Here is a 19,022-nt window from a genome sequence, read left to right on the forward strand (position 1 = left end):
GTTTTAAAATTTTTTTTTTATTTTTTTTTTTTTTTTTTTTTTTTTTTTTTTTTTTTTGTTGTTGTTGTGTCTCTGCCAGGCTTTGGTATCAGGATGATGTTGGCCTCGTAAAATGCGTTAGGGAGGATTCCATCTTTTTCTATTGATTGGAATAGTTTCAGAAGGAATGGTACCAGCTCCTCTTTGTACCTCTGGTAGAATTCAGCGTGAATCCATTTGGTCCTGGACTTTTTTTGGTTGGCAGCCTCTTAATTATTGCCTCAATGTCAGAGCCTGTTATTAGTCTATTCAGAGATTGAGCTTTTTCCTGGTTTAGTCTTGGGAGGGTGTATGTGTCCAGGAATTTATCCATTTCTTCTAGATTTTCTAGTTTATTTGCATAGAGGTGTTTATACTATTCTCTGATGGTAGTTTGTATTTCTGTGGGATCCGTGGTAATATCCCCTTTATCATTTTTTATTGTGACAGTTTGATTCTTCTCTCTTTTCTTCTTTGTTAGTCTTGCTTGTGATCTATCAATTTTGTTGATCTTTTCAAAAAACCAGCTCCTGGATTCATTGATTTTTTGGAGGGTTTTTTGTGTCTCTATCTCCTTCAGTTCTGCTCTGATCTTAGTTATTTCTTGCCTTCTGTTAACTTTTGAGTGTGTTTGCTCTTGCTTCTCTAGTTCTTTTAATTGTGGTGCTGGGGTGTCGATGTTAGATCTTTCCTGCTTTCTCTTGTGGGCATTTAATGCTATAAATTTCCCTCTACACACTGCTTTAAATGTGTCTCAGAGATTCTGGTACATTGTAGAGACACTATATTTCTAAATGGAAAAACTAACTATTAAAAGAAAGTAAATTTTTAAATAGATAGGTTTGGCACTATTTTAATTAAATTTGTCACAGTTTGAATTCTTCAAAGAAAGAGGTCGAGATGGAATTTAGGATATAAGACATTGATTAGAGATTGACATCTGAGAAAAGAAGGGGAAAGTCATAGGATTGAGGGGAATGAGAAGTGAAGATGAGATGCAGACTCAACAAAGCCTAGGCCAAACCAGCAAGGAGCTCACGAGCGGGTGTTTCCCACCAGAGTTATCCCACGTCTGCTGAAATGACTGATTCTCTTTATTACCACGTTGCCCAGTTACCTGAGGGAAGTGACATCAGAAGTGCATGACCTTGAAGGAGTCAACAGCTGGAAGTTGTCCATGTGCTTCTAGCAGCTGGGCAACAAGTCCTTCCTTGATGTGGCATCTGGGGTGCATCTCTTTGTCTACCACCTTTTGGGGTAAACCTGACAATGTCATTTTAAAGTTCAACAAGAATGATCAGTAAACAAAAGAGACAACACATTTTGAAAAGGAAAATACTGAGAAAGGATTTGTTCTGTCCAGTGTTTTGTTTGTTTGTTTGTTTGTTTTCTTTTCCTTTTTTTTTTTTTTTTTAATTTTACTTTAAGTTCTTGGGTACATGGGCAGAACATGCAGGTTTGTTACATAGGTATACATGTGCCATGGTGGTTTGCTGCACCCATCAACCTGTCGTCTAGGTTTTGTTTTGTTTTGTTTTGTTTTGTTTTGTTTTGTTTGAGGCAGAGTCTCGTCCTGTCTCTCAGTCTGGAGTGCAGTGGCACAATCTTGGCTCACTGCAACCTCTGCCTCCCGCATTCAAGCAATTATCCTGCCTCATCCTCCCCAGTAGCTGGGATTACAGGCACGCACCCCCACGCCCAGCTAATTTTGTATTTTTCATAGAAACAGGTTTTCACCACGTTGGCCAGGCTGGTCTCGAACTCTTGACCTCAGGTGATCTACCTTCCTTGGCCTCACAAAGTCCTGGGATTACAGGCATGAGCCACTGTGCCCAGCCCCATCATCTAGTTTTGTAGCCCCGCATGCACTAGTTATTTGTCCTAATGCTCTCCTTCCCCTTGCCCCCCACCACCTGACAGGCCCTGGTGGGTGATGTTCCCCTCACTGTGTCCATGTGTTCTCATTGTTCAACTCCCACTTATAAGTGAGAATATGCGCTGTTTGGTTTTCTGTTCTTGTATTAGTTGGCTGAGAATGATGGTTTCCAGCTTCATCCATGTCCCTGCAAAGGATATGAATTCATTCTTTTCTATGGCTGCATAGTATTCCATGGTGTATATGTGCCACATTTTCTTTATCCAGTCTATCATTGATGGGCATTTGGGTTGGTTCCAAATCTCTGCTGTTGTAAATAGTGCAGCAATAAACATACATGTGCATGTGTCTTTATTGTAGAATGATTTAATATCCTTTGGGTATATACCCAGTAATGGGATTGCTGGCTCAAAAGGTATTTCTGGTTCCAGATCTTTGAGGAATCACCACACTGTCTTCCAAATGATTGAACTAATTTACACTCTCACCAACAGTGTAAAAGCATTCCTATTTCTCCACATCCTCTCCAGCATCTCTTGTTTCCTGACTTTTTAATGATCGCCATTCTAACTGGTGTGAGGTGGCATCGCATTGTGGTTGTGATTCCCATTTCTCTAATGTGTTCTGTTCAGTGTTAAAACATGTTTTAAAAGCCTCAGTAATCTCTGGTAGTACCATCACAGGAGTGGGTTGAAAGTTCAGTGACACAGATATGAAGGCCGGAAACAGCCATCTGTACACGTAAATATTTAGTTCAGGATTGTGGGGCAACAGGTTTATTTATTCATTTATTGAGATGTTGGGAAGATTAAGGCAGTGACACCAACCATGCACACTAGTGTACTGTCTGTTTTCTATACCTCATCCTCATGTGGCTGTCACCTTGCTGGTAAGTAGGTTGGCTTAATTTTTTTCTAAATTAAAAAAAAAAAAACTAGATCATTTTCTGTCCCCTAAAAATACTCATAATTGGAAGCAATTACATTGTTGATGCTGGTTATGCTGGAATTAGGATATAACTCCAACTATTTAAGATTTATGGCAATGCCAGTGTTTGGCTATTTACTCTGCTGTGACAGGCCTCTATATGGAGTGTCACCAGTCTCTGTTAAGTCCAGTTAGTAAACCAAGAAAAAGCATCTGCTCCTCTACTGTGGATCTTTACATTTATATGTATTTGGCTAATTAAATCATAATCATAATACGTGTGAAGAAGAGTAGGAAAAAGGAGATTAGTCTCTTGTAAATCTGTAATTCTCCCTGAAACTGAAATGTTAACTGACAAAAATCAGTGAGAAAAGGCTAGATGTTCAGTAGGCTTTATTTTAAAGTTTGCTTAATCATTTGGGAAATATAACAAAACAGATCATGACCTTGTACTCTATACCAAAAGAATTAAAATGGACATACATATTTATCTGACCCTGGTGACAGAGAAAGCCTTATACCCATGAAACTATAGTCAGAAACCATAAAATGCATGATTTAGATATGTGATCATACATACCCATGCCCACACAGAGACATAGACAAACCTTATATGTAAAAAGCGTACACAACTAAGCCTCAAAGCAAAGTCTAAGACAAAGGTTTATGTGTGAGTAGTTTATTTAGAAATATGATCCCAGACAGCAGGAATGAGTCACGGAAGGAGGGAGATAGGCTAGCAGAAAAAGTTAACAAAAGGATGCATTGTTCAGTTGGCCACCCTCTGTGCCTCAGGTTACTCTAGCCCTAAGGATGTTCTGAGAAGACTCAGAAGGTCCACTTGAAGAAATAAAGAAGAAGCTCCATTGTTCCCAGGCCTTAATAGTCAATGATGGCAGAGACCAAAGGATATTGACTCCTCCATATTTTCAGGTTGCACCAATGAGTACAAGTGAGTTTTGGGAGATATCCTACTGTGGGGTGAGAGAAACCCCAGAGCAGAAAGCAGGAGGCTTGGGACAGGGGGCTTAAGCAGATGCACTCAGACTGCACCCAACTGAAACCAGGCAAAGCCAGAAGGAAGCTGAACATTACAGCAGTGGCTGGCGTAAGAGATGACACTGGACTGGAGGACTAGGGGTGGGCACCAGCATGCTCAATATAACAAACCAACAAAAAATTTTATAAGCATAATTAAGCAGCAAATCCAACTGAAAAATTATTTTCTATTTATGATAAAACCAACACTAAACATCCACAGAAAGAATAAAGTAAATACGATTTAAAGATGAAGAGGCAAATAAAGAAAGAAAAAAACTCATGATAAACATGAAAAACGATCCCATTCATTAACAATCTCCGAGATGAAAATTAAATATTTAACATATGTACTCTTCACCTATTCAATTGGCAAGTCAGTTAAAAAATATTATTCTCAGTGTTGGGGTGGTTGAAAGAAATGAGCACTTTCACATGTGGCTAAAGACTGTTTTGATATTTCTGAAGAACAGTTTGGCATTATTCACAAATGTGCTAAAATGAGCACATACAATAATCAAGAAGTAATTCTCTATTAAGTTTATAGAACTCACAGAGAAATCAAACTGTGAAATTTAAAAAATAGTGAATTGGCAGAGGAAATGCAAATAGCTAATCAGTAAGTGAAAAACTAACCAAATACAATAATGAGAAAACAAATGAAAATTTAAACATATGGCATTAAAGTTATTTATTCATTTATTTATTTATTGAGACAATGTCTCACTGTGTTACCCAGGCAGGAGTGCAGTGGAGTGATCATGGCTCACTGCAGCCTCAACCTCCCAGGCTCAATTGATCCTCCCATGTCAGCCTCCTGTTTAGCTGTGACTACAGGCTGTGTCCAGCTAATTTCGGTATGATTTTGTAGAAATATGGTGTCACTATGTCGCCCAGGCTGGTTTTGAAGTCCTAGGCTCAAGCAATCCTCCCTCCTCATCCTCCAAAAGTGCTGAGATTACAGGTCTGAGCCACCTCACCAAGCCCCCAAATTTTTATCAACTAAAATTCTGGGATGTTTTCACATTGGCAATGCTAAATGCTGATAAGAGTGGGACTTACACACTGCAGGTATATGTGTACAGCAAGCACTGAAAACAGTTTGGCACCATGTATCAAGCATCATTGCATCCATTTTAAAGAAAATAAGAAATACAAATATTTATACACAAAGATCTTTGCTTAGGTGTAATTTAAATTATGAAAGGAAGAGAGATAATGAAAAGGTGTCTATTTGAAACACAACTATGACATCAAAGTTTAAATGAAATACTAGAATCATTCCAAGTTAAGTCAGGAACAATGTAAGATAACCGATCACTACTGCTATGTTTTAACATTGGTGGAAAACTTTAACCAAAGGGATAAATAACAATATATGAGAGAAACAAAAATATAAATATTGAAAAGGAAGGAACAAAGTTATTATTATTGACACATGATGGGATTACCACAAAACATTGAGAAAACTGAAAAAGTATTAAAAAGTATTATTACTGTGGTCAGCACAAAATCAATTATTGAATTCAAAAGCAGTTCAACAAACATTTGGAATATGTAATGTAAGAACATCTGATTTCAGCAGCAGGCTACAACATAAAATAGCTATGATTAAACTTAAGATGTATAGATATAAAGAAAACTATGAAATTTGATTCAAGGGCAAAAATAAATGGAATAGGCTGGGTATGGTGGCTCACGCCTGTAATCCTAGCACTTCGGAAGGTCGAGGCAGGCAGATCACCTGAGATCACGAGTTCGAGACCAGCCTGACAAACATGGTGAAACCCTGTCTCTACAAAAACACAAAAATTAGCTGGGCATCATGGCGGGTGCCTGTAATCCCAGCTACTTGGGAGGCTGAGGCAGGGGACTCACTTGAACCCAGGAGGTGGAGATTGCAGTGAGCTGAGATCACACCATTGCACTCCAACCTGGGCAACAGAGCAAGACTCTGTCTCAAAAAACAAAAAAAAAAAAAAAAAAATATATATATATATATGGAATACATGAATAAAAATAATGGATAGAAAGAGTAAATATTGCCAAGATTTTATTTAAACACTCTTCCTAATGAAACTATCAATTCAATATCATGTCAACAAAATTATCAATGATGCACCTACATAGCAGTTGTTATCTCTTAGCATATAAGGATGATCTTTAAATTTACTTTGTCCTTAAGCATTTCTGAATTGTCCCATCTCAAAAATGTTATTTCCTTTGAAAAGTTACCATTTTCATGGGAATAGAACTTTGGCTCCTTCCAGATGATTTGGAAATCCTAAAAACATTTTAAGTTCTGGTTCAGTTTACTAACCTTTAGCCTAAAACCACTGCGGAATAACTGCCGTTTTCATTTCCATACTAAAGATGTTTACCCTCTAGGATTCAGGCAATGTTTGAATTTCTGTTTGCAAAGTGAAGGGAAATGGTTACTTAGGGACATCAAGCAAAAAAGAAGTGCTGTTCAGGGGACAATTCCATTCATCCATTTGCTTATCAATTTAGTCAAAAAATATTGAGCACCAACTTTGTCCCAGATAAATTCTTCGTCATGTGGGAACCAACACTAAACCAACTAAAGTCCCTCCTTCAGGAGTTTACATCTGGTAGAGGGTGTGGGGTGAGAAGAGACAAAACAAAGGGAACAAAGAAAATGTGAATGGTGAGGTGTGCTATTTTAATTTAAGATGGCTTCATGAAAACCGTTCAGATATAGTGACATTTGGACAACAGTTATCCAAGGGAGGGATGTTTTGAGCAGAGTGATGCTGCTAGCGCAGAAGCCCTGGAATAACTATTTTTTGTTTGTTTGTTTGTTTGTTTTTTGAGATGGTCTTGCTCTGTTGCCCAGGCTGGAGTGCAATGGTGCAATCTAGGCTCACTGCAACCTCCACCTCCTGGGTTCAAGTGATTGTCATGCCTCAGCCTCCTGAGCAGTTGGGATTACAGGTGCCTGCAATGACACCTGACTAATTGTTGTATTTTTAGTAGAGACGGGGTTTCACCATGTTGGTCAGGCTGGTCTCGAACTCCTGACTGCAAGTGATCTGCCCACCTTGGCCTCCCAAAGTGCTGGAATTAGGCATGAGTCACTGTGCCCAGCCCTTGGGATAACTGTACATCTGAGACAAAAGGAAGCCCAACGTAGCTGGATAAGAGTAAGAAGAGGGGACAGGAGGAGGAGATGGGGACAAATAGGTAGCAAGGGATAAGATCACTCACAGTGTGTAGATTATGATAAGATGATGGAAAGCCACTGGAGGATGATGAACAAAGGAGTGATGCCTACAGGGTGGAAGCAGGTAAGAGTCAGGAAGTTTTGAAATTGTCCAGGTAAAAGACGATGGTGTCTTGGACCAAGGTAGTAATGAAGATGGTGAGAAATGTTTGGACCCTGTACATAATTTGAGGCGAGAGCTGATAATAATTGTTGGTAGATTTAAGACACGTGTGACAGAAAGAGAGCCATCAGGGGGTTTTTGATCAAATCAATTTGATATGGTATTCAATCATAATCATGGAAGGTATGAAGAAATTTCTCAAATATCATTGTATTATTTTGAGAACAGGCTAGATGAGAATGAATAACTTGCAACATTGTTGGGATATTAAGGTGAATAAAAGAATGATTTATTTTTTGGAGAAATAGAATGTCATGTGAATATCTTATGTCCTCCCTGGCCCTCTTTCATCTCTGATTGGAGACCTATGATGTACACAAGCTTTACTTCTAATCACCTCTACTGTTTTTTCCTTTTTTCTCTTCTCCCTCTGGCTCTCCATTCCCCCTATTTTTCTTTCTTTCCTTCCCTTTATCCTTCTTCTCAGTTTTTCTTTATGATAGTCCTGATTGACAGAAGTAATGGAACAACCTCTGAGCTTTTTGTCCAGCACTGTTTTCAGTGCCAGATAGCTTCTCAGTGCTCCATAATGTGAATTGAAACGTGGTCATTCTATGCTAAATATTTTGTCTTTAACTTTCTTCTACAGTTCCTCAGAGTTATCTATTTAAGACCCCAAACTGGTCAAGTCACATCTTTGCTCAAAATTCTTCTAAGGGACCACATTGACTTTAGAATAAAATTCAAATTTCTTTGGAGGGCAAAACATGGTGACTTAAAATCTTGGTGTGCTTATCCATCCCTCCTCTTTCTAGCTACTCCATGGAGGTCTTTCAAGACAAGCAAAGCATTTTTAATTTTCTCTAAAAATGGTCACGTTTTCTCTCACTGCCAGATCTGGGTGCACCTACTATTTCTTCTGTCTCTCGAACACCCAACTTACTTGCTTTTGTCATCTGCCTGCTGCTATTATCCTCAATGCTGTGCTCAGCATTCACCTCTACTTGGAATCTTTTTGGCCCTCACCAAAAGGCTTTGGGTCCTACCTCTGTTTACCTTTGACCCTGCTCTTACTTAAAGCACTACAAAGCAATTGTCTGCTTAACTGACTGTCTCTGCCTTATGGAGTTTAGGGGAGGTAGTTTAGTTCCATAACTGCAGGGCAGGTCACAGTCTCTAGTACATAAGAAGCGCTCAATGTAAGTTAGTTCAAATGATGAGTAAATGAAGAGAAAAAAAAGAAAGCATATTATGAATCCCACAGGGAAAAACCTTATTTCTTTGTCACTGATAAGGAAAACTCTGTTTTTAGATCGAACATTGTGGGGGGTTAGCGACGAAGATGAGGATTTAAGATGTAAATTCTTGAAAGGCTGTAGGCCTTGTTTTGAATCATACGATGATTTCACTGGATCAAAGGGTGTTTGGCAAGCAGGAACCCTGAAACTGTGCCAACATTTCTGAGCTGATCTGCTCAAGAGTGAATAAATTTTAAGGAACTGTAATTATCATGTGCGTTAGCCACCTTTATAATTGGAAAGGCAAAATAGCACTGAAACGGTGCTGTAAATGACAATATTTATGTGTGTAAGGGTTGTCTTTAAAGACTCAATCTTACAAAGATTTCATCTGCAGGGATACAAGCCTTTCAAGTGCTTCAGTCATGGACTTGTACGGTATTTGGAGACAGAGTCGCCCTCGGGTGTGGCTGTGCGCAGTTGTATTTTGTTTTGCTTAACTTCTGAAGCTAGCCAGATTACTGGGACTACCAAGTATGGCAAAAAAAACTAGCAGAACAGTTAGATGGTCACTAAACAGCTTGCATTGTCCTGGCAGGAATGGACTTTCTACAGTCTGTTTCAAGTTCTTTGGCTGTTTGTCAGAGAAGCCTGACTTCCCCAGCACTGGCGGACCGACAGCCCCCAAGTGCTATATAAACATGCTGGAGAATTAAGGTCAAAAAGACAATATGAAGTGTGAGTTGACATCATAAAGTTCTAAGCTGTAAGACATTTTAAGGATCCTCTTTGTCCTTCCTTGTTGAAAACAATTTTAATCAATGCCTCTAAATTAGAGAATAATGGTTAAATTGTTTCCATGAGATTTGTAATTGAGTTAATCTTTTGCCAACTTTAAACAAGGTTAAATCCTTCAATAAAGATTGTAAAAGTATCAATAAAGATTGTAAAAGTATCAATTAAAAGTAAAAGCAAGGACAAACAAAAAAAGTAAGAGTCTTAATGGAGGCATTACTTCTTCATAAAGCATTTTTTCTCTTCATAATAAATTATTAAATCTTGTCTCTTCATATGTGTTTCAGACATTGCTTGATGTCAGTGTGAAAACAAAGCGATCAAAGTGATATAATAAAACTAACAAGCCTGGTGCGGTGGCTCACGCCTGTAATTCCCCCGCACTTTGAGAGGCCAAGGTGGGAGGATCACTTGACGTCAGGAGTTCGAAACCAGCCTGGCCAACATGGGAAATCCCATCTCTACTAAAAATACAAAAATTAGCTGGGTGTGGTAGTGCAAGCCTGGAATCCCAGCTACTAGGAGGCTGAGGCATGAGAATTGCTTGAACCCAGGAGGCAGAGGTTGCAGTGAACCAAGACTATGCCACTGCACTCCAGTATGGGTAAGAGAACGAGACTCTGTCTCAAAAAAAAAAAAAAAAATCTAACAACTTGAGAGTCTAGTAAAGGTATGGTTTATTTCTGTTGAAATTCTTTTTTAAATAAAAGAATAGATACCCAAAAATTCCACAGGTAACTGTGTCAAGATAAAAGAACACCATTTCAAATGGGCGTTTTCTCTTTCTCTCTTTCTGTTTTTCTTTCTTTTTTTGATGGAGTCTCACTCTGTCGCCCAGGCTGGAGTGCAGTGGTGTGATCTTGGCTCACTGCAGTCTCAGCCTCACAGGTTCAAGTGATTCTCGTGTCTTAGCCTACTGAGCAGCTGGGTTCATAGGCACATGCCACCATGCCTTGCTAATTTTTGTATTTTTAGTAGAGATGGGGTTTCACTATGTTAGCCAGACTAGTCTCAAACTCCTGACCTCAAGTGATCCACCCCCACCTTGGCCTCCCAAACTGCTGGGATTACAGATGTGAACCACTGCACCTGGCCCACGTTTTCTCTTTAATCAATGTAAAAGATTTAGGCCCTTATGGATAAAATGTCTCCAAAATTAAAGTTTGACTTTAAGTATAAAGATATATTAAATATCTTGGTACCTTGAAAATTGCAAATGTTTATGAAGATGGTATGAATTCCAGTCAAGAAGCTTAGATGTGCAAAATAAATCAACAAAAAACCAAACACTTGAATTGCATTTCTTTATATTTTAAAATCAATTTAATTTAGAACCCTGACCCTTATTTTCCCCTTTCTCCTTTCCTAGTCACTCTCCAAGAACTTTACAAAGTTTTGTCCAGTAGGACCAAGGCACTGGGGAGGTCCCTACAGACAGTGATCATGAGCAATCGTTCCCCATTAGTTACAGTCAAGGTGTCCATGCCCAGTCTGCACAATCCCTTCAGGTCCAGAGGCTCTGGAATTACATATCCTTCTGGGTCCTTGGAATCATCAGGAATGTGCTTACCATGCCTTTCTGAAGCCTAGTCTTCTGTCCGGACACTGTCAGTAAGTAGACTTGGCTTCTGGTCTTTCATGAAGTGCCCATGCTCACTCTACTCTTCCACTCCTGCTCTTTCTCTCTCCCCACCTACTTGGATAAAGGAATGGAGAAAACAGGGCGATAAAAACCTAATAGTTCAAAACTATTAGGTTTTGAAAATATCCCACCACATTTATAAAGAAGAAAATCTGAAAACATTCTAAATATTCGTTAACAGAGAACTGGATAAGTAGGCTATGGTACATCCATATGATCCCTTCAATGAAGGGGTTAAGAAGAATGGGATAAATCTGTATATTCTGATATGGGAAAATATCCAATATAGATTATTAAGTGCAAAATGTAGTTTGAGAAGTTATATGTATAGCATGATTCAGTTTCTATAAAAATGTAAAATATATATGTATGTGTACACTTATAAGCATGCATACATTTATAAGCATGTATAAGTATATGCACATTTATGAGTATATTTAGGTATAAATGTATGTGTACCTAAACCCGCTTATAAATGCAGAAAATGTTGGAAAACATCACAAGAAACTCTTAAATGTGATTATCTCTGAAGAATGGCATTGGAAGAAGGATGAGAAGAGGTGGATTTTATCCTTCTACTAAGTAAACTATTTTACATTTTTTACATGTACCTGTTATTTTCCAAAATTGTATGACCTCAGTTTTAAAAAAGGTAGAAATCTGTACAAGTCTTTTCATAACATAATCATTTTGCATGTGTTCAATACATTTTAAATAAGTTTAAGTATTGTTAAGTAATCTTTTAATTTTCTTGTTATTGCTGTGGGAGCATGAAGAAGAATATTTGTTCAGAAAATTTGAAAATTTAAAGCAGTATTCTCTTTCAAGCCTCATAAATTAAATATTCTATGTTAAAAATCTGCATTTTCCCCATTATCTTAATGTTTCATTTTATTATATTTTAAATTATTTTACTAATCATAAATATATTTTGCAGTATGTTAGGGTTGGAAAAGTGAATCACACAATTGTATTGAGACTAAAAGAAATGTCCTCACATTATTTTAAATTACGGCACCTAATTCTCATAGATCCATACTCCACATGTTCAGAAAAGCTTCCTTTTGCTCAAGTTGCCCTTGTCTCTCTTTCTCATTGCTTGATTAAGTCTATACATTTAAAAACACTTCAAGGAGCAGAATTTTGAATTATGGCAACAACATTTACAGGAAGGAATGGTGTTCTAGGCAGGAGGAACAATATATGCACAGGCATGAAAGCATTAAATAGTCGTGAGTATGAGAAACTACTACTGAAGCACAAAATATAAATAAGGGAGTGGCAAGAAATCAGAGTAGCTGGCTCATGAAGATGTTTGTTTATTATGCAAGTAAAGGCAACAAACAATTTTTGAATGAGATGTTCACGTATGCATTTTTCAAAGATCATTCCGGATCTCATTGCAGAGAGTTCATTTTAGGGTGATGAGACTGGAAAGCAAGAGATGAGCTAAGAAATTAGGACGGCAGTTCAGGCAAATGTTGAAAACTTGAACTAAGCCAATAGGTAAATGGGCAATATAAAAGGAGATCTGAGAAATGTGTATTATTTATGTTTTCATGTAAAACAGAGGGTATACATTTTATAAGCCTGTATGAATACATCTACACAATAGTTCATCCTACTTGAGAATTACTGAACATAGGGAGTGAAATTTTAAAATCTAGGAGCATGATTAGGTGACTGTAGATATATAAAGGAAAGTCTTAAACCAGTATAACAGGTTTCTAAACCAAGGTCTATCATAATAATGTTGTAGAAAAACATCCTCATGAAATTGCTTCAGTAGCTTGACAGATTCTTTTCTTTACATTCTGGGGTACCTGTGCAAGATTTGCAGGTTTGTTACATAGGTAAATGTGTGCCATGGTGGTCTGCTGCACCTACCAACCCATCACCTATGTATTAAACCCAGCATCCGTTAGGTCTTTTCCCTAATGCTCTCCCCACCCTGGACAAATTCTTGAGCTGTGTTTTGATATGGTTTGACTGTGCCCCATCCACTTCTCATCTTGAATTCCCACATGTTGTAGGAGGGACCCAGAGGGAGGTAATTGAATTATGGGGCAAGTCTTTCCTGTGCTGTTCTTGTGATAGTGAGTAAGTCTCACGAGATCTGATGTTTATAAAAAGAGGAATTCCCCTGCACAAGCTCTCTCTCTTTGCCTGCTACCATCCAAGTAAGAGGTGGCTTGCTCTTCCTTGCTTTCCACCATGATTGTGAGGCTTCCCCAGCCACATGTAAATCCAATTAAACCTCTTTCTTTTGTAAATTGCCCAGTCTTGGGTATATCTTTATCAGCAGCATGAAAACAGACTAATACAGTTTCTAGTTGTCTCTTAGACACCTTCCCTTAGATTCCCATCAGCAAACTAACCTCATCTTAACTCAGCCCACACTCATTATTGTCCCAGATACCTTTCTCCTGACACTAGTCTCCCATTCACTCAGGTTTAAAACATCATTTTCACCTATGACTCCCTGTCCAATTACCTACCAACCTAAACTCCACAGTATCTCTAATCTCTGTCCTAGCCTTTCCTCTCTCCTTCAAGTTCAAGATTATATTCTTTTTCACCTGGGCTCTCACAATAATGTTTCCCCTCCCTGTGTTCTAATATAACCACACCTAAACCATCTTATACTTTGCAGCTGGATTCAGTGTCCCAAAACATAGTGTTGATATTGTCCCTGTTTCAAATCTGTCAAGGCTAGAGGAAATTTCAATTATTAAAACTTCTTTGGAAAACTCTTTGGCATTATCTCCTAAAGTTGAACACACACACACCCTATATTGCATCCATTTCACAATTAGATATACATCAAACAAAAATGTATGACCATATACATAAAAGAAAGGTACAGGAGCATTTATAGGAGCATTATTCTTAATAGCCTCAATTGGCATCAATCCAATCTAGTAGACTGGATGAATAAATTGTGGGGTGTTCATGCAGTGCAATACTACACAACAGTGAAAAAAGTCAGCTTTTTTACATCAATTTCTAAAACAGTCAAAAGTAATAACTGGTGTCAGAAATCAGGGGAGTGGTTTATTTTAGGGAGAAGAAAGGAAGTAGTTACTAGAATGAGACAGGAGAGGAACTTCTGGATATTGGAAATTTTCTTTTCTTTTTTTTTTTTTCGAGATGGAGTCTTGTTCTGTCTCCCCAGGCTGGAGTGCAGTGATGTGATCTTGGCTCACTGCAACCTCCGCCTCCTGGATTCAAGCAATTCTCCTGCCTTAGGCTCTTGAGTAGCTGTGATTACAGGCATGCACCACCAAGCCTGGCTAATTTTGTATTTTAGTAGAGACAGGATTTCATCACATTGGCCAGGCTGGTCTCGAACTCCTCACCTCAGGTGATCTGCCTGCCTCAGCCTCCCAAAGTGCTGGGATTACAGGTGTGAGCCACTGTGCTCAGCTGATATTGGAAATTTTCTATCACCTGACCTGGGTGGAGGCTACACTCTGCATTCCCTTTGGGAGAAGAAAAATAAACACACACATATACACATACACATTCTTCAATAACTCTCCATTGTCTAACAAAGAATGTCCAAACTTCTCAAATGCAAAGCAAATTGTAGTCAATAATCTGTTCCAACCTAACTTTCCAATCAATGGAGTCAAATTCCCTTCCTTCCCAATGCTGACCCCTTCACTCCAGCTATGCTGTTGTTGTGAAACCCCGTACGCCAGCAGTCCCCAACCTTTTGGCACCATGGCCCTATTTTGGAAGATGATTTTTCCATGGATGGGGCCGGGGATGGGGATGGTTTCAAGATGAAACTCTTCTACCTCAGATCATCAAGCATTCATTAGAGTCTTATAAGGAACATGCCACCTAGATCCCCCGCACATGCAGTTCACACTATATAGGGTTCGCGCTCCTATGAGAATCTAATGCGCAGCTGATGTGACACGAGGAGGTGCTCGGGTGGTCATGCTCACTCCCCGGCTGCTCACCTCCTGTTGTGCGGTGCAGTTCCTAACAGGCCATGGATCAATACTGGTCTGTAGCCCAAGAGTTGGTGACCCCTGCCCTACACCACAGATTCCACCTGTATATAACTTGGAAGCAAATTATTTTATTTAAAAAAATGAAAATTGAAATTGGAAATTTCTGCAAGGCCTTTTTTTTTTTCTAGGAAAGACTGTGGTATTTTTGGGCCAAATCCTACTAAATTCTTGGGTTCTCCAACATCCTGACACACCAGGGAACTTCACACTGTAAAGTCTCTAAGCCCAAGTCTCTACCGGTGATGTAAGATCATAACTGACTTAGGCCTTGCCATGAAGCCTGCTGGTACTTGAATAAGGGACCCCTCAGGGAAGAGTGAAGCAACACTGCATGTGGCCAGGGCTAGGAGCCCAATCTGACTGTGGGATGTCATTAAGTCTGGTGGACAATAATCAAAATCACAATGATCCAAGTATTTTACCTAAATCTGGGTCAACACTGATCTCTGAACAAATCAGAAGTGGCTTCCAGAATTTCTAATGAGTGAGAGTACTACTGTAGGTAGTAATTTTTATGGTTCTCTGTGTCCGTTTCTGTGAAACAAAGCATTAATCAGCACTGAGGGACACTGAGAGTATCCAGTCCCTAGGGAGAAATAAATATAGCAGAAACAAACAGTTAGGGTTTGGGCTTTGAGGGCGGAGCTTCAGGGCAGGGCTTCCATTTGATTCTGCAAACTGAAAGTATTTGGAGCACAGGCCTAGTTAAATAGACTAGGCAATCCTCATGGAGATCATGAGTCTAGGCCACAGTTATGAGGGCATGTGTATATCCTATAACAGTTTACTTCAAACTTTAGCATGCTTAAGAACCACTTGGAAAGCTTGTTAAAATACAGTTTCCTGGGCTCCAGCCCAAGGGATTCTGACTCAAGTCTGTGGTCAGGCCCAGAATTAGAATATCTAACAGGCTCTCAGGAGAAATATTGTTTTAGACCAACTATTAGGCTGGTGGAACGAAACTAATTCCAATCTGCATTCACCACTCGGGGCAGGATATTTAATATGCTGCCAGCCTTTGTCAGATTTAGTTCAGGGACTGTTGGACTGAACGCACAGAGTGAGGGCATTGATTCCTACTGTGTAATGTAATAAATTGAAGTAAAAAGGACAACTTCCTACTGGCGCTAGTTTGTGCAATCGGATGGAAGCCCTCTCCCTCCTGTCCTCACCTACTCCCTAGCGCTTGCTTGTGCAGTTTCTGGGTGGGGGAGGTGCTGTTGGCATCTAGTGAGTACAGCCCAGGGATGCTGCTAAACATCCCCCACAACAGAACTTTCCAGCCCAGAGGTCAATAGTGTGGAGATTGGAGGAACCCTATCTAGATCTCTATCTATTGGATTTGAGATTTTTCACTTGGGTTTTATATCAGGTTACACAGGGCATTGTAAGCTGGGTTCTCTAAAGTAATATTGTTCATGGTGAGGTGGTTTATAATAAATGAAACATTATATTCAACAAATAACACCAGCAAGCATTCAAACAAAATACAAATTAAGAGACAACTAATGAAGGTGATGAGGGAGAAAGAAAGAAAATTGTACAGGAAGAGTAGGTTAAGGGGAGTTCCTTTAGTAAAATTCTAACTAGGAACTTTCTGGAACAGGAAGAGAGGGTAGGCTTCATGTCTCATTTGGCTTTGCCTGGATGACACCATCTTTAAAAAGACTGGGCACAATTACACTAATATGAAATGAATGAAAGTGATTAGTCCATTCTCGTTTTAAGGATTTTTATAAATAAAGATTCTATGGTAGTTTTTGCATTTTTTCTAAACTTATAATACCTAATCACTTTTCCATTTAACAGGTGCTATCCTCTTAAGGGGAACTCTCAGAATAGTTTTAAGCCAGAGAGGAGCAGTAATAGTTTATTCTTGTATTCAGTAAATGCTTTTTGTTTATCCATATGGAAATGCCCTTTATTGGTGATTTTGCTTTCCTTGGTTTCACTAAAGGGAAAATTCCAGAAATAACCAAATGATATGTTTGAAATTCTACACCGTTCTGAGTAGTGCTATTAGTCACTTAGTGACCATCTAGGTTATCAGATCACCTGTTGTGCATCAAAGTGCTGTGTGCTCAATTAACTCTTATTTTACTTCATAGTGGCCCCAAAGTGCAAGAGTAGTGATGCTGGCAATTCGGGTTTGCCAAAGAGAAGTCATAAAGTGTTTCCTGTAAATGAAAAGGTGAAAGTTTTTGACTTAATAGAGAAAGAAGAAAAAATTGTATGCTGAGTTTGCTAAGATCTATGGTAAGAAAGAACCTTCAATCCATGAAAGAAGAAAAAAAATTCCTGCTAGTTTTGCTGTGGCCCTTCAAACCTCACAAGTGAGAGCCACAGTACATGATAAATGCTTAGTTAAGATGGAAAAGGCATTAAATTTCTGGATGGGAGAGATGAACAGAAATGTGTTCCAAATGATGCCAGTCAGGTTCAGAACTGGTTTCAGGCTTTCACTGGAGGTGTTGGAACACATGCCCTGGAGATAAAGGGTGCTATTGTATTCTGATGCATCCCCTGTTAAAAATTAGAAACAATTGATTAGACTAATTTTTTTAAGACTAATGACATTTATCTATTATCTCTTACTCTTTTGGCATAAACAAATCTCCCTTCTCACAGCTTTTTGTTCTTTACCTTAAATAGGGTAATCATATTTTTGTTCCGACTTCTCTAGTCTTTCCAAACTCATGTTTATAATTTGAAGGCTATAATATAAAACTGTGCTCCTAGATTCATATTAAATGGCTATTTTTTCCACACTTCTTCTGTGCCAGGTTTTGTGTTAGACATTTTCATATATTTTTGTTCCTCTGTGAGGTAGGTAAGCGTGGTCATGTTTTGTAGATGAAGAAACTGACTAAGAGAGTTTCAGAAAGTATAACTGACTTGAACAACACAGAAGTTAGGGAGCTGACCTCTGGACAGTTGAGAATTCACATATAACTTCTCACTCCCCCGAAACTTAACTACTAATAGCGTACTGTCAACTGGAAGCCTTACCAATAATATAAACATTTGATTAACACATATTTTGTAAGTTATATATATATATAATATACTCTATTCTTAAAGTAAGCTAGAGAAAAGAAAATGTTATTAAGAAAATTGTAAGAATGAGAAAATACATTTATTCTTCATTAAGTGGAAATGGATCATGATAAGATATGTCTTCATCTCCACTGTCTTCACAGTGAGTAGGCTGAGAAGGAGGAATAAAAGGAAGGGTTGGTCTTGCTGTCTCAGGGGTGGCAGAGGTGGAAGAAAATCCAGGTATAAGTGGATCCTCACAGTTCAAACCTGTGTTGTTCAAGGGTCAACTGTATATCCAAGTTCATACATATCGTAAATGGTAGAACTAAGATTCAATTTCAGATCCAAATTCAGATTTTCAAATTCAATTTCCAAGTCATATGATAAATGATACTATTTAGAAAATCAAAATTAGTTTCTGGCTTTTACAAATCAAACTGCTAGTAGTAATTCTAATACCATTATTTGATTGTTAATAATGCCACCACAGTGATGGCTCAGCTGAGGACTATAAAATAAATCTTTTACAAAATTTCCTATTTTTATTTTATTTTTCTTGCAATGATGCACAGCTGAGAACAGAAAATAAGTCTTAACACTCTCCCAGAGGGAGCGGAGCAAGATGGCCGAATACGAACAGCTCCAGTCTCCAGCTCCCAGCGTGAGCAACACAGAAGACAGGTGATTTCTGCATTTTCAACTGAGGTACTGGGTTTATCTCACTAGGGAGTGCTGGACAATTGGTGCTGGTCAGCTGTTGCAGCCCGACCAGCGAGAGCTGAAGCAGGGCGAGGCATCGCCTCACCTGGGAAGTGCAAGGGGGAAGGGAATCCCTTTTCCTAGCCAGGGAAACTGAGACACACAACACCTGGAAAATCGGGTAACTCCCACCCCAATACTGTGCTTTAAGCAAAGGGGCACACCAGGAGATTATATCCCACACCTGGCCAGGAGGGTCCCACGCCCACGGAGCCTTCCTCATTGCTAGCACAGCAGTCTGCAATCTAACTGCAAGGCAGCAGCGAGGCTGGGGGAGGGGCACCCGCCATTGCTGAGGCTTAAGTAGGTAAACAAAGC

At 38.9% G+C, this 19,022-nt stretch overlaps 1 long non-coding RNA gene across 1 annotated transcript in view; it reads left to right on the plus strand.

Moving 5' to 3' along the window:
- Window positions 1–18,587, plus strand: part of LOC108540097 (uncharacterized) — a 65,468-nt gene extending 46,881 nt beyond the window's left edge. Inside the window, exon 5 of the long non-coding RNA XR_001888587.1 lies at window positions 18,518–18,587. This is a non-coding gene — a long non-coding RNA (uncharacterized LOC108540097). The remainder of the gene's footprint in view (window positions 1–18,517) is intronic.
- Window positions 18,588–19,022: the final 435 nt, after the last annotated feature.

The sequence above is a fragment of the Rhinopithecus bieti genome, unplaced genomic scaffold (genome assembly GCF_001698545.2).
Source record: "Rhinopithecus bieti isolate Rb0 unplaced genomic scaffold, ASM169854v2 scaffold_16834, whole genome shotgun sequence".
Lineage (NCBI taxonomy): Eukaryota > Metazoa > Chordata > Mammalia > Primates > Cercopithecidae > Rhinopithecus > Rhinopithecus bieti.